Consider the following 15,666-nt stretch of genomic DNA (forward strand, 5'->3'; position numbering starts at 1 on the left):
ACCATTGTGACTGCTTAATATTAGAAACAAAAATATGTGCTGTTATGAGACTACTAAAATAGGAGAACCCTGGAAAAAACTTCCTGTGTGAAATTTTCAGGGCTCGCAGTTGACTGCTGGTTTTTGATCACCAGCAGGCAATATCTTTGGAAATTTAATTTCAGTAGCAAATTAGTCATCCTCTGATTAAAGAAAATCAAATTCTTTAAATACTATGCTGTGTAGTGACATTTGCTTTCAAAAAAGTTATTTTCAATGAAAACAAGTTCTTTCCAAAACTAGTAGATGGTAGTTGAGCATTAAAGAATTTAGATTTTGTCTTTGGATTTACAGTGTAGTGGTTATCAGACATGTTTTAGTTTTTCGTGTAAAGTTTGATGTATGTTATGAAAGGGAATTTTATTTATATGTCTTCCTAAAAAAGGCATATGTTCAAAACAAGGCTTGCTAAATCACTAAAAAGGAATCCTTAAAAATGTGGGGCTACTGATCGATAAAACTACAAGGCATTAAACATCATGAATGCTGTCACATTTTTCTCTTTAAAATTGAAATATTAACTACTCAAAAATCTTCTCTAAACTTGATTCCAAGGGTTTAAACAGAAGTTTGACCAACAATTCAAAAATTGCACATTTCCAGGTTTCATATCATATGTCGAGTCATTCAACTTTGCTGAACTGTGCAGAAACAGGCTACGTCTTGGTTTCATAGTGTAGTGGTTATCACATCTGCTTTACACGCAGAAGGTCCTGGGTTCAATCCCCAGTGAAACCATGTTTATGTTCTGATTAACCAATCAATCTTTAAATATTTCCATACTCAACATATCTCTTCTGGTGATTTAAACTGTGAAAAGGGTAGTTTGTTCAATAGAAACTGGCCTTTCTGCTAATGGGAATAAATGTAGTCTTAACTACACTTTAAGTTTTAGTTCATAAAAATAGTATATACTTGTAATCCAGTAATTTTGAAATTAAAAGTTAAGTTGACTTATCTCCTTTTTGCCAACAATGTATTTTCATGATTTCTATATATTTTTAAAGCAAAAGAGCTTGTTAAAATGTTTTTTTGTTCATTTTTCTACATTAATGAATATACTTTATGCTGTGTAAATTTTCTCTGTAAAATTGAAATCTCATAAGCTTCTCCATGCAATTGTTTCTTCCATATCTCCACTGCTCAACTGACAGCCCTGGCTGAGACCTAGGGATTCTGGGACACTGCAGAGAGTGGGTGTGATGAGGAGGACCATTAAGAAGCTGCTATCACAGAGAATGCTATTTTTCTGTGATTCAATATGTTCATGCCCACCATTGTGACTGCTTAATATTAGAAACAAAAATATGTGCTGTTATGAGACTACTAAAATAGGAGAACCCTGGAAAAAACTTCCTGTGTGAAATTTTCAGGGCTCGCAGTTGACTGCTGGTTTTTGATCACCAGCAGGCAATATCTTTGGAAATTTAATTTCAGTAGCAAATTAGTCATCCTCTGATTAAAGAAAATCAAATTCTTTAAATACTATGCTGTGTAGTGACATTTGCTTTCAAAAAAGTTATTTTCAATGAAAACAAGTTCTTTCCAAAACTAGTATATGGTAGTTGAGCATTAAAGAATTTAGATTTTGTCTTTGGATTTACAGTGTAGTGGTTATCAGACATGTTTTAGTTTTTCGTGTAAAGTTTGATGTATGTTATGAAAGGGAATTTTATTTATATGTCTTCCTAAAAAAGGCATATGTTCAAAACAAGGCTTGCTAAATCACTAAAAAGGAATCCTTAAAAATGTGGGGCTACTGATCGATAAAACTACAAGGCATTAAACATCATGAATGCTGTCACATTTTTCTCTTTAAAATTGAAATATTAACTACTCAAAAATCTTCTCTAAACTTGATTCCAAGGGTTTAAACAGAAGTTTGACCAACAATTCAAAAATTGCACATTTCCAGGTTTCATATCATATGTCGAGTCATTCAACTTTGCTGAACTGTGCAGAAACAGGCTACGTCTTGGTTTCATAGTGTAGTGGTTATCACATCTGCTTTACACGCAGAAGGTCCTGGGTTCAATCCCCAGTGAAACCATGTTTATGTTCTGATTAACCAATCAATCTTTAAATATTTCCATACTCAACATATCTCTTCTGGTGATTTAAACTGTGAAAAAGGTAGTTTGTTCAATAGAAACTGGCCTTTCTGCTAATGGGAATAAATGTAGTCTTAAACTACACTTTAAGTTTTAGTTCATAAAAATAGTATAAACTTGTAATCCAGTAATTTTAAAATTGGAAGTTAAGTTGACTTATCTCCTTTTTGCCAACAATGTATTTTCATGATTTCTATATATTTTTAAAGCAAAAGAGCTCGTTAAAATGTTTTTTTGTTCATTTTTCTACATTAATGAATATACTTTATGCTGTGTAAATTTTCTCTGTAAAATTGAAATCTCATAAGCTTCTCCATGCAATTGTTTCTTCCATATCTCCACTGCTCGACTGACAGCCCTGGCTGAGACCTAGGGATAGTGGGACACTGCAGAGAGTGGGTGTGATGAGTAGGACCATTAAGAAGCTGCTATTACAGAGAATGCTATTTTTCTGTGATTCAATATGTTCATGCCCACCATTGTGACTGCTTAATATTAGAAACAAAAATATGTGCTGTTATGAGACTACTAAAATAGGAGAACCCTGGAAAAAACTTCCTGTGTGAAATTTTCAGGGCTCGCAGTTGACTGCTGGTTTTTGATCACCAGCAGGCAATATCTTTGGAAATTTAATTTCAGTAGCAAATTAGTCATCCTCTGATTAAAGAAAATCAAATTCTTTAAATACTATGCTGTGTAGTGACATTTGCTTTCAAAAAAGTTATTTTCAATGAAAACAAGTGCTTTCCAAAACTAGTATATGGTAGTTGAGCATTAAAGAATTTAGATTTTGTCTTTGGATTTACAGTGTAGTGGTTATCAGACATGTTTTAGTTTTTCGTGTAAAGTTTGATGTATGTTATGAAAGGGAATTTTATTTATATGTCTTCCTAAAAAAGGCATATGTTCAAAACAAGGCTTGCTAAATCACTAAAAAGGAATCCTTAAAAATGTGGGGCTACTGATCGATAAAACTACAAGGCATTAAACATCATGAATGCTGTCACATTTTTCTCTTTAAAATTGAAATATTAACTACTCAAAAATCTTCTCTAAACTTGATTCCAAGGGTTTAAACAGAAGTTTGACCAACAATTCAAAAATTGCACATTTCCAGGTTTCATATCATATGTCGAGTCATTCAACTTTGCTGAACTGTGCAGAAACAGGCTACGTCTTGGTTTCATAGTGTAGTGGTTATCACATCTGCTTTACGCGCAGAAGGTCCTGGGTTCAATCCCCAGTGAAACCATGTTTATGTTCTGATTAACCAATCAATCTTTAAATATTTCCATACTCAACATATCTCTTCTGGTGATTTAAACTGTGAAAAGGGTAGTTTGTTCAATAGAAACTGGCCTTTCTGCTAATGGGAATAAATGTAGTCTTAAACTACACTTTAAGTTTTAGTTCATAAAAATAGTATATACTTGTAATCCAGTAATTTTAAAATTAAAAGTTAAGTTGACTTATCTCCTTTTTGCCAACAATGTATTTTCATGATTTCTATATATTTTTAAAGCAAAAGAGCTTGTTAAAATGTTTTTTTGTTCATTTTTCTACATTAATGAATATACTTTATGCTGTGTAAATTTTCTCTGTAAAATTGAAATCTCATAAGCTTCTCCATGCAATTGTTTCTTCCATATCTCCACTGCTCGACTGACAGCCCTGGCTGAGACCTAGGGATTCTGGGACACTGCAGAGAGTGGGTGTGATGAGGAGGACCATTAAGAAGCTGCTATGACAGAGAATGCTATTTTTCTGTGATTCAATATGTTCATGCCCACCATTGTGACTGCTTAATATTAGAAACAAAAATATGTGCTGTTATGAGACTACTAAAATAGGAGAACCCTGGAAAAAACTTCCTGTGTGAAATTTTCAGGGCTCGCAGTTGACTGCTGGTTTTTGATCACCAGCAGGCAATATCTTTGGAAATTTAATTTCAGTAGCAAATTAGTCATCCTCTGATTAAAGAAAATCAAATTCTTTAAATACTATGCTGTGTAGTGACATTTGCTTTCAAAAAAGTTATTTTCAATGAAAACAAGTTCTTTCCAAAACTAGTATATGGTAGTTGAGCATTAAAGAATTTAGATTTTGTCTTTGGATTTACAGTGTAGTGGTTATCAGACATGTTTTAGTTTTTCGTGTAAAGTTTGATGTATGTTATGAAAGGGAATTTTATTTATATGTCTTCCTAAAAAAGGCATATGTTCAAAACAAGGCTTGCTAAATCACTAAAAAGGAATCCTTAAAAATGTGGGGCTACTGATCGATAAAACTACAAGGCATTAAACATCATGAATGCTGTCACATTTTTCTCTTTAAAATTGAAATATTAACTACTCAAAAATCTTCTCTAAACTTGATTCCAAGGGTTTAAACAGAAGTTTGACCAACAATTCAAAAATTGCACATTTCCAGGTTTCATATCATATGTCGAGTCATTCAACTTTGCTGAACTGTGCAGAAACAGGCTACATCTTGGTTTCATAGTGTAGTGGTTATCACATCTGCTTTACACGCAGAAGGTCCTGGTTTCAATCCCCAGTGAAACCATGTTTATGTTCTGATTAACCAATCAATCTTTAAATATTTCCATACTCAACATATCTCTTCTGGTGATTTAAACTGTGAAAAGGGTAGTTTGTTCAATAGAAACTGGCCTTTCTGCTAATGGGAATAAATGTAGTCTTAAACTACACTTTAAGTTTTAGTTCATAAAAATAGTATATACTTGTAATCCAGTAATTTTAAAATTAAAAGTTAAGTTGACTTATCTCCTTTTTGCCAACAATGTATTTTCATGATTTCTATATATTTTTAAAGCAAAAGAGCTTGTTAAAATGTTTTTTTGTTCATTTTTCTACATTAATGAATATACTTTATGCTGTGTAAATTTTCTCTGTAAAATTGAAATCTCATAAGCTTCTCCATGCAATTGTTTCTTCCATATCTCCACTGCTCGACTGACAGCCCTGGCTGAGACCTAGGGATTCTGGGACACTGCAGAGAGTGGGTGTGATGAGGAGGACCATTAAGAAGCTGCTATGACAGAGAATGCTATTTTTCTGTGATTCAATATGTTCATGCCTACCATTGTGACTGCTTAATATTAGAAACAAAAATATGTGCTGTTATGAGACTACTAAAATAGGAGAACCCTGGAAAAAACTTCCTGTGTGAAATTTTCAGGGCTCGCAGTTGACTGCTGGTTTTTGATCACCAGCAGGCAATATCTTTGGAAATTTAATTTCAGTAGCAAATTAGTCATCCTCTGATTAAAGAAAATCAAATTCTTTAAATACTATGCTGTGTAGTGACATTTGCTTTCAAAAAAGTTATTTTCAATGAAAACAAGTTCTTTCCAAAACTAGTATATGGTAGTTGAGCATTAAAGAATTTAGATTTTGTCTTTGGATTTACAGTGTAGTGGTTATCAGACATGTTTTAGTTTTTCGTGTAAAGTTTGATGTATGTTATGAAGGGGAATTTTATTTATATGTCTTCCTAAAAAAGGCATATGTTCAAAACAAGGCTTGCTAAATCACTAAAAAGGAATCCTTAAAAATGTGGGGCTACTGATCGATAAAACTACAAGGCATTAAACATCATGAATGCTGTCACATTTTTCTCTTTAAAATTGAAATATTAACTACTCAAAAATCTTCTCTAAACTTGATTCCAAGGGTTTAAACAGAAGTTTGACCAACAATTCAAAAATTGCACATTTCCAGGTTTCATATCATATGTCGAGTCATTCAACTTTGCTGTACTGTGCAGAAACAGGCTACGTCTTGGTTTCATAGTGTAGTGGTTATCACATCTGCTTTACACGCAGAAGGTCCTGGGTTCAATCCCCAGTGAAACCATGTTTATGTTCTGATTAACCAATCAATCTTTAAATATTTCCATACTCAACATATCTCTTCTGGTGATTTAAACTGTGAAAAGGGTAGTTTGTTCAATAGAAACTGGCCTTTCTGCTAATGGGAATAAATGTAGTCTTAAACTACACTTTAAGTTTTAGTTCATAAAAATAGTATATACTTGTAATCCAGTAATTTTAAAATTAAAAGTTAAGTTGACTTATCTCCTTTTTGCCAACAATGTATTTTCATGATTTCTATATATTTTTAAAGCAAAAGAGCTTGTTAAAATGTTTTTTTGTTCATTTTTCTACATTAATGAATATACTTTATGCTGTGTAAATTTTCTCTGTAAAATTGAAATCTCATAAGCTTCTCCATGCAATTGTTTCTTCCATATCTCCACTGCTCGACTGACAGCCCTGGCTGAGACCTAGGGATTCTGGGACACTGCAGAGAGTGGGTGTGATGAGGAGGACCATTAAGAAGCTGCTATCACAGAGAATGCTATTTTTTCTGTGATTCAATATGTTCATGCCCACCATTGTGACTGCTTAATATTAGAAACAAAAATATGTGCTGTTATGAGACTACTAAAATAGGAGAACCCTGGAAAAAACTTCCTGTGTGAAATTTTCAGGGCTCGCAGTTGACTGCTGGTTTTTGATCACCAGCAGGCAATATCTTTGGAAATTTAATTTCAGTAGCAAATTAGTCATCCTCTGATTAAAGAAAATCAAATTCTTTAAATACTATGCTGTGTAGTGACATTTGCTTTCAAAAAAGTTATTTTCAATGAAAACAAGTTCTTTCCAAAACTAGTATATGGTAGTTGAGCATTAAAGAATTTAGATTTTGTCTTTGGATTTTTAGTGTAGTGGTTATCAGACATGTTTTAGTTTTTCGTGTAAAGTTTGATGTATGTTATGAAAGGGAATTTTATTTATATGTCTTCCTAAAAAAGGCATATGTTCAAAACAAGGCTTGCTAAATCACTAAAAAGGAATCCTTAAAAATGTGGGGCTACTGATCGATAAAACTACAAGGCATTAAACATCATGAATGCTGTCACATTTTTCTCTTTAAAATTGAAATATTAACTACTCAAAAATCTTCTCTAAACTTGATTCCAAGGGTTTAAACAGAAGTTTGACCAACAATTCAAAAATTGCACATTTCCAGGTTTCATATCATATGTCGAGTCATTCAACTTTGCTGTACTGTGCAGAAACAGGCTACGTCTTGGTTTCATAGTGTAGTGGTTATCACATCTGCTTTACACGCAGAAGGGCCTGGGTTCAATCCCCAGTGAAACCATGTTTATGTTCTGATTAACCAATCAATCTTTAAATATTTCCATACTCAACATATCTCTTCTGGTGATTTAAACTGTGAAAAGGGTAGTTTGTTCAATAGAAACTGGCCTTTCTGCTAATGGGAATAAATGTAGTCTTAAACTACACTTTAAGTTTTAGTTCATAAAAATAGTATATACTTGTAATCCAGTAATTTTAAAATTAAAAGTTAAGTTGACTTATCTCCTTTTTGCCAACAATGTATTTTCATGATTTCTATATATTTTTAAAGCAAAAGAGCTTGTTAAAATGTTTTTTTGTTCATTTTTCTACATTAATGAATATACTTTATGCTGTGTAAATTTTCTCTGTAAAATTGAAATCTCATAAGCTTCTCCATGCAATTGTTTCTTCCATATCTCCACTGCTCGACTGACAGCCCTGGCTGAGACCTAGGGATTCTGGGACACTGCAGAGAGTGGGTGTGATGAGGAGGACCATTAAGAAGCTGCTATGACAGAGAATGCTATTTTTCTGTGATTCAATATGTTCATGCCTACCATTGTGACTGCTTAATATTAGAAACAAAAATATGTGCTGTTATGAGACTACTAAAATAGGAGAACCCTGGAAAAAACTTCCTGTGTGAAATTTTCAGGGCTCGCAGTTGACTGCTGGTTTTTGATCACCAGCAGGCAATATCTTTGGAAATTTAATTTCAGTAGCAAATTAGTCATCCTCTGATTAAAGAAAATCAAATTCTTTAAATACTATGCTGTGTAGTGACATTTGCTTTCAAAAAAGTTATTTTCAATGAAAACAAGTTCTTTCCAAAACTAGTATATGGTAGTTGAGCATTAAAGAATTTAGATTTTGTCTTTGGATTTACAGTGTAGTGGTTATCAGACATGTTTTAGTTTTTCGTGTAAAGTTTGATGTATGTTATGAAGGGGAATTTTATTTATATGTCTTCCTAAAAAAGGCATATGTTCAAAACAAGGCTTGCTAAATCACTAAAAAGGAATCCTTAAAAATGTGGGGCTACTGATCGATAAAACTACAAGGCATTAAACATCATGAATGCTGTCACATTTTTCTCTTTAAAATTGAAATATTAACTACTCAAAAATCTTCTCTAAACTTGATTCCAAGGGTTTAAACAGAAGTTTGACCAACAATTCAAAAATTGCACATTTCCAGGTTTCATATCATATGTCGAGTCATTCAACTTTGCTGTACTGTGCAGAAACAGGCTACGTCTTGGTTTCATAGTGTAGTGGTTATCACATCTGCTTTACACGCAGAAGGTCCTGGGTTCAATCCCCAGTGAAACCATGTTTATGTTCTGATTAACCAATCAATCTTTAAATATTTCCATACTCAACATATCTCTTCTGGTGATTTAAACTGTGAAAAGGGTAGTTTGTTCAATAGAAACTGGCCTTTCTGCTAATGGGAATAAATGTAGTCTTAAACTACACTTTAAGTTTTAGTTCATAAAAATAGTATATACTTGTAATCCAGTAATTTTAAAATTAAAAGTTAAGTTGACTTATCTCCTTTTTGCCAACAATGTATTTTCATGATTTCTATATATTTTTAAAGCAAAAGAGCTTGTTAAAATGTTTTTTTGTTCATTTTTCTACATTAATGAATATACTTTATGCTGTGTAAATTTTCTCTGTAAAATTGAAATCTCATAAGCTTCTCCATGCAATTGTTTCTTCCATATCTCCACTGCTCGACTGACAGCCCTGGCTGAGACCTAGGGATTCTGGGACACTGCAGAGAGTGGGTGTGATGAGGAGGACCATTAAGAAGCTGCTATCACAGAGAATGCTATTTTTTCTGTGATTCAATATGTTCATGCCCACCATTGTGACTGCTTAATATTAGAAACAAAAATATGTGCTGTTATGAGACTACTAAAATAGGAGAACCCTGGAAAAAACTTCCTGTGTGAAATTTTCAGGGCTCGCAGTTGACTGCTGGTTTTTGATCACCAGCAGGCAATATCTTTGGAAATTTAATTTCAGTAGCAAATTAGTCATCCTCTGATTAAAGAAAATCAAATTCTTTAAATACTATGCTGTGTAGTGACATTTGCTTTCAAAAAAGTTATTTTCAATGAAAACAAGTTCTTTCCAAAACTAGTATATGGTAGTTGAGCATTAAAGAATTTAGATTTTGTCTTTGGATTTTTAGTGTAGTGGTTATCAGACATGTTTTAGTTTTTCGTGTAAAGTTTGATGTATGTTATGAAAGGGAATTTTATTTATATGTCTTCCTAAAAAAGGCATATGTTCAAAACAAGGCTTGCTAAATCACTAAAAAGGAATCCTTAAAAATGTGGGGCTACTGATCGATAAAACTACAAGGCATTAAACATCATGAATGCTGTCACATTTTTCTCTTTAAAATTGAAATATTAACTACTCAAAAATCTTCTCTAAACTTGATTCCAAGGGTTTAAACAGAAGTTTGACCAACAATTCAAAAATTGCACATTTCCAGGTTTCATATCATATGTCGAGTCATTCAACTTTGCTGTACTGTGCAGAAACAGGCTACGTCTTGGTTTCATAGTGTAGTGGTTATCACATCTGCTTTACACGCAGAAGGGCCTGGGTTCAATCCCCAGTGAAACCATGTTTATGTTCTGATTAACCAATCAATCTTTAAATATTTCCATACTCAACATATCTCTTCTGGTGATTTAAACTGTGAAAAGGGTAGTTTGTTCAATAGAAACTGGCCTTTCTGCTAATGGGAATAAATGTAGTCTTAAACTACACTTTAAGTTTTAGTTCATAAAAATAGTATATACTTGTAATCCAGTAATTTTAAAATTAAAAGTTAAGTTGACTTATCTCCTTTTTGCCAACAATGTATTTTCATGATTTCTATATATTTTTAAAGCAAAAGAGCTTGTTAAAATGTTTTTTTGTTCATTTTTCTACATTAATGAATATACTTTATGCTGTGTAAATTTTCTCTGTAAAATTGAAATCTCATAAGCTTCTCCATGCAATTGCTTCTTCTATATCTCCACTGCTCGACTGACAGCCCTGGCTGAGACCTAGGGATTCTGGGACACTGCAGAGAGTGGGTGTGATGAGGAGGACCATTAAGAAGCTGCTATCACAGAGAATGCTATTTTTCTGTGATTCAATATGTTCATGCCCACCATTGTGACTGCTTAATATTAGAAACAAAAATATGTGCTGTTATGAGACTACTAAAATAGGAGAACCCTGGAAAAAACTTCCTGTGTGAAATTTTCAGGGCTCGCAGTTGACTGCTGGTTTTTGATCACCAGCAGGCAATATCTTTGGAAATTTAATTTCAGTAGCAAATTAGTCATCCTCTGATTAAAGAAAATCAAATTCTTTAAATACTATGCTGTGTAGTGACATTTGCTTTCAAAAAAGTTATTTTCAATGAAAACAAGTTCTTTCCAAAACTAGTATATGGTAGTTGAGCATTAAAGAATTTAGATTTTGTCTTTGGATTTACAGTGTAGTGGTTATCAGACATGTTTTAGTTTTTCGTGTAAAGTTTGATGTATGTTATGAAAGGGAATTTTATTTATATGTCTTCCTAAAAAAGGCATATGTTCAAAACAAGGCTTGCTAAATCACTAAAAAGGAATCCTTAAAAATGTGGGGCTACTGATCGATAAAACTACAAGGCATTAAACATCATGAATGCTGTCACATTTTTCTCTTTAAAATTGAAATATTAACTACTCAAAAATCTTCTCTAAACTTGATTCCAAGGGTTTAAACAGAAGTTTGACCAACAATTCAAAAATTGCACATTTACAGGTTTCATATCATATGTCGAGTCATTCAACTTTGCTGAACTGTGCAGAAACAGGCTACGTCTTGGTTTCATAGTGTAGTGGTTATCACATCTGCTTTACACGCAGAAGGTCCTGGGTTCAATCCCCAGTGAAACCATGTTTATGTTCTGATTAACCAATCAATCTTTAAATATTTCCATACTCAACATATCTCTTCTGGTGATTTAAACTGTGAAAAGGGTAGTTTGTTCAATAGAAACTGGCCTTTCTGCTAATGGGAATAAATGTAGTCTTAAACTACACTTTAAGTTTTAGTTCATAAAAATAGTATATACTTGTAATCCAGTAATTTTAAAATTAAAAGTTAAGTTGACTTATCTCCTTTTTGCCAACAATGTATTTTCATGATTTCTATATATTTTTAAAGCAAAAGAGCTTGTTAAAATGTTTTTTTGTTCATTTTTCTACATTAATGAATATACTTTATGCTGTGTAAATTTTCTCTGTAAAATTGAAATCTCATAAGCTTCTCCATGCAATTGTTTCTTCCATATCTCCACTGCTCGACTGACAGCCCTGGCTGAGACCTAGGGATTCTGGGACACTGCAGAGAGTGGGTGTGATGAGGAGGACCATTAAGAAGCTGCTATCACAGAGAATGCTATTTTTCTGTGATTCAATATGTTCATGCCCACCATTGTGACTGCTTAATATTAGAAACAAAAATATGTGCTGTTATGAGACTACTAAAATAGGAGAACCCTGGAAAAAACTTCCTGTGTGAAATTTTCAGGGCTCGCAGTTGACTGCTGGTTTTTGATCACCAGCAGGCAATATCTTTGGAAATTTAATTTCAGTAGCAAATTAGTCATCCTCTGATTAAAGAAAATCAAATTCTTTAAATACTATGCTGTGTAGTGACATTTGCTTTCAAAAGAGTTATTTTCAATGAAAACAAGATCTTTCCAAAACTAGTATATGGTAGTTGAGCATTAAAGAATTTAGATTTTGTCTTTGGATTTACAGTGTAGTGTTTATCAGACATGTTTTAGTTTTTCGTGTAAAGTTTGATGTATGTTATGAAAGGGAATTTTATTTATATGTCTTCCTAAAAAAGGCATCTGTTCATAACAAGGCTTGCTAAATCACTGGAAATGAATCCTTAAAAATGTGGGGCTACTGAATGATAAAACTACAAGGCATTAAACATCATGAATGCTGTCACATTTTTCTCTTTAAAATTGAAATATTAACTACTCAAAAATCTTCTCTAAACTTGATTCCAAGGGTTTAAACAGAAGTTTGACCAACAATTCAAAAATTGCACATTTCCAGGTTTCATATCATATGTCGAGTCATTCAACTTTGCTGAACTGTGCAGAAACAGGCTATGTCTTGGTTTCATAGTGTAGTGGTTATCACATCTGCTTTACACGCAGAAGGTCCAGGGTTCAATCCCCAGTGAAACCATGTTTATGTTCTGATTAACCAATCAATCTTTAAATATTTCCATACTCAACATATCTCTTCTGGTGATTTAAACTGTGAAAAAGGTAGTTTGTTCAATAGAAACTGGCCTTTCTGCTAATGGGAATAAATGTAGTCTTAAACTACACTTTAAGTTTTAGTTCATAAAAATAGTATATACTTGTAATCCAGTAATTTTAAAATTGGAAGTTAAGTTGACTTATCTCCTTTTTGCCAACAATGTATTTTCATGATTTCTATATATTTTTAAAGCAAAAGAGCTTGTTAAAATGTTTTTTTGTTCATTTTTCTACATTAATGAATATACTTTATGCTGTGTAAATTTTCTCTGTAAAATTGAAATCTCATAAGCTTCTCCATGCAATTGTTTCTTCCATATCTCCACTGCTCGACTGACAGCCCTGGCTGAGACCTAGGGATAGTGGGACACTGCAGAGAGTGGGTGTGATGAGGAGGACCATTAAGAAGCTGCTATCACAGAGAATGCTATTTTTCTGTGATTCAATATGTTCATGCCCACCATTGTGACTGCTTAATATTAGAAACAAAAATATGTGCTGTTGTGAGACTACTAAAATAGGAGAACCCTGGAAAAAACTTCCTGTGTGAAATTTTCAAGGCTCACAGTTCACTGCTGGTTTTTGATCACCAGCTGGCAATATCTTTGGAAATTTAATTTCAGTAGCAAATTAGTCATCCTCTGATTAAAGAAAATCAAATTCTTTAAATACTATGCTGTGTAGTGACATTTGCTTTCAAAAGAGTTCTTTTCAATGAAAACAAGATCTTTCCAAAACTAGTATATGGTAGTTGAGCATTAAAGAATTTAGATTTTGTCTTTGGATTTACAGTGTAGTGTTTATCAGACATGTTTTAGTTTTACGTGTAAAGTTTGATGTATGTTATGAAAGGGAATTTTATTTATATGTCTTCCTAAAAAAGGCATCTGTTCATAACAAGGCTTGCTAAATCACTGGAAATTAATCCTTAAAAATGTGGGGCTACTGAATGATAAAAATACAAGGCATTAAACATCATGAATGCTGTCACATTTTTCTCTTTAAAATTGAAATATTAACTACTCAAAAATCTTCTCTAAACTTGATTCCAATGGTTTAAACAGAAGTTTGACCAACAATTCAAAAATTGCACATTTCCAGGTTTCAGATCATATGTCGAGTCATTCAACTTTGCTGAACTGTGCAGGAGCAGGTTATGTTTTGGTTTCATAGTGTAGTGGTTATCACATCTGCTTTACACATAGAAGGTCCTGGGTTCAATCCTCAGTGAAACCATGTTTATGTTCTGATTAACCAATCACACCTTTAATATTTCCATACTCAACATATCTCTGATTTAAAATGTGAAAAAGGTAGTTTGTTCAATAGAAATTGGCCTTTCTGCTAATGGGAATAAATGTAGTCTTAAACTACACTTTAAGTTTTAGTTCATAAAAATAGTATATACTTGTAATCCAGTAATTTTAAAATTGGAAGTTAAGTTGACTTATCTCCTTTTTGCCAACAATGTATTTTCATGATTTCTATATATTTTTAAAGCAAAAGAGCTTGTTAAAATGTTTTTTTGTTCATTTTTCTACATTAATGAATATACTTTATGCTGTGTAAATTTTCTCTGTAAAATTGAAATCTCATGAGCTTCTCCATACAATTGTTTCTTCCATATCTCCACTGCTCGACTGACAGCCCTGGCTGAGACCTAGGGATTCTGGGACACTGCAGAGAGTGGGTGTGATGAGGAGGACCATTAAGAAGCTGCTATCACAGAGAATGCTATTTTTCTGTGATTCAATATGTTCATGCCCACCATTGTGACTGCTTAAGATTAGAAACAAAAATATGTGCTGTTGTGAGACTACTAAAATAGGAGAACCCTGGAAAAAACTTCCTGTGTGAAATTTTCAGGGCTCGCAATTCAAAAATTGCACATTTCCAGGTTTCATATCATATGTCGAGTCATTCAACTTTGCTGAACTGTGCAGAAGGCGACCATGTCTTGGTTTCATAGTGTAGTGGTTATCACATCTGCTTTACACGCAGAAGGTCCTGGGTTCAATCCCCAGTGAAACCATGTTTATGTTCTGATTAACCAATCATTCTTTAAATATTTCCATACTCAACATATCTCTTCTGGTGATTTAAACTGTGAAAAGGGTAGTTTGTTCAATAGAAACTGGCCTTTCCGCTAATGGGAATAAATGTAGTCTTAAACTACACTTTAAGTTTTAGTTCATAAAAATAGTATATACTTGTAATCCAGTAATTTTAAAATTAAAAGTTAAGTTGACTTATCTCCTTTTTGCCAACAATGTATTTTCATGATTTCTATATATTTTTAAAGCAAAAGAGCTTGTTAAAATGTTTTTTTGTTCATTTTTCTACATTAATGAATATACTTTATGCTGTGTAAATTTTCTCTGTAAAATTGAAATCTCATAAGCTTCTCCATGCAATTGTTTCTTCCATATCTCCACTGCTCGACTGACAGCCCTGGCTGAGACCTAGGGATTCTGGGACACTGCAGAGAGTGGGTGTGATGAGGAGGACCATTAAGAAGCTGATATCACAGAGAATGCTATTTTTCTGTGATTCAATATGTTCATGCCCACCATTGTGACTGCTTAATATTAGAAACAAAAATATGTGCTGTTATGAGACTACTAAAATAGGAGAACCCTGGAAAAAACTTCCTGTGTGAAATTTTCAGGGCTCGCAGTTGACTGCTGGTTTTTGATCACCAGCAGGCAATATCTTTGGAAATTTAATTTCAGTTGCAAATTAGTCATCCTCTGATTAAAGAAAACCAAATTCTTTAAATACTATGCTGTGTAGTGACATTTGCTTTCAAAAAAGTTATTTTCAATGAAAACAAGTTCTTTCCAAAACTAGTATATGGTAGTTGAGCATTAAAGAATTTAGATTTTGTCTTTGGATTTACAGTGTAGTGGTTATCAGACATGTTTTAGTTTTTCGTGTAAAGTTTGATGTATGTTATGAAAGGGAATTTTATTTATATGTCTTCCTAAAAAAGGC

The 15,666-nt window shown here is 32.9% G+C and overlaps 12 non-coding genes across 12 annotated transcripts; all 12 read left to right on the top strand.

Annotated features, from left to right (window-relative positions):
• Positions 1–704: 704 nt before the first annotated feature.
• Positions 705–777, top strand: TRNAV-UAC (transfer RNA valine (anticodon UAC)). The gene has a single exon. It is a non-coding gene; the product is annotated as a tRNA-Val (tRNA).
• A 1,239-nt stretch (positions 778–2,016) lies between these two features.
• Positions 2,017–2,089, top strand: TRNAV-UAC (transfer RNA valine (anticodon UAC)). The gene has a single exon. It is a non-coding gene; the product is annotated as a tRNA-Val (tRNA).
• A 1,240-nt stretch (positions 2,090–3,329) lies between these two features.
• Positions 3,330–3,402, top strand: TRNAV-UAC (transfer RNA valine (anticodon UAC)). The gene has a single exon. It is a non-coding gene; the product is annotated as a tRNA-Val (tRNA).
• Positions 3,403–4,642: 1,240 nt separating this feature from the next.
• On the top strand, positions 4,643–4,715 carry TRNAV-UAC (transfer RNA valine (anticodon UAC)). The gene has a single exon. It is a non-coding gene; the product is annotated as a tRNA-Val (tRNA).
• A 1,240-nt stretch (positions 4,716–5,955) lies between these two features.
• On the top strand, positions 5,956–6,028 carry TRNAV-UAC (transfer RNA valine (anticodon UAC)). Its single transcript has one exon. It is a non-coding gene; the product is annotated as a tRNA-Val (tRNA).
• Positions 6,029–7,269: 1,241 nt separating this feature from the next.
• On the top strand, positions 7,270–7,342 carry TRNAV-UAC (transfer RNA valine (anticodon UAC)). Its single transcript has one exon. It is a non-coding gene; the product is annotated as a tRNA-Val (tRNA).
• A 1,240-nt stretch (positions 7,343–8,582) lies between these two features.
• On the top strand, positions 8,583–8,655 carry TRNAV-UAC (transfer RNA valine (anticodon UAC)). The gene has a single exon. It is a non-coding gene; the product is annotated as a tRNA-Val (tRNA).
• Positions 8,656–9,896: 1,241 nt separating this feature from the next.
• On the top strand, positions 9,897–9,969 carry TRNAV-UAC (transfer RNA valine (anticodon UAC)). Its single transcript has one exon. It is a non-coding gene; the product is annotated as a tRNA-Val (tRNA).
• A 1,240-nt stretch (positions 9,970–11,209) lies between these two features.
• Positions 11,210–11,282, top strand: TRNAV-UAC (transfer RNA valine (anticodon UAC)). Its single transcript has one exon. It is a non-coding gene; the product is annotated as a tRNA-Val (tRNA).
• Positions 11,283–12,522: 1,240 nt separating this feature from the next.
• Positions 12,523–12,595, top strand: TRNAV-UAC (transfer RNA valine (anticodon UAC)). Its single transcript has one exon. It is a non-coding gene; the product is annotated as a tRNA-Val (tRNA).
• A 1,240-nt stretch (positions 12,596–13,835) lies between these two features.
• TRNAV-UAC (transfer RNA valine (anticodon UAC)) lies at positions 13,836–13,908 on the top strand. The gene has a single exon. It is a non-coding gene; the product is annotated as a tRNA-Val (tRNA).
• A 723-nt stretch (positions 13,909–14,631) lies between these two features.
• Positions 14,632–14,704, top strand: TRNAV-UAC (transfer RNA valine (anticodon UAC)). The gene has a single exon. It is a non-coding gene; the product is annotated as a tRNA-Val (tRNA).
• Positions 14,705–15,666: the final 962 nt, after the last annotated feature.

Source organism: Mixophyes fleayi, chromosome 10 (assembly GCF_038048845.1).
Source record: "Mixophyes fleayi isolate aMixFle1 chromosome 10, aMixFle1.hap1, whole genome shotgun sequence".
NCBI classification, from domain to species: Eukaryota; Metazoa; Chordata; class Amphibia; order Anura; family Limnodynastidae; genus Mixophyes; species Mixophyes fleayi.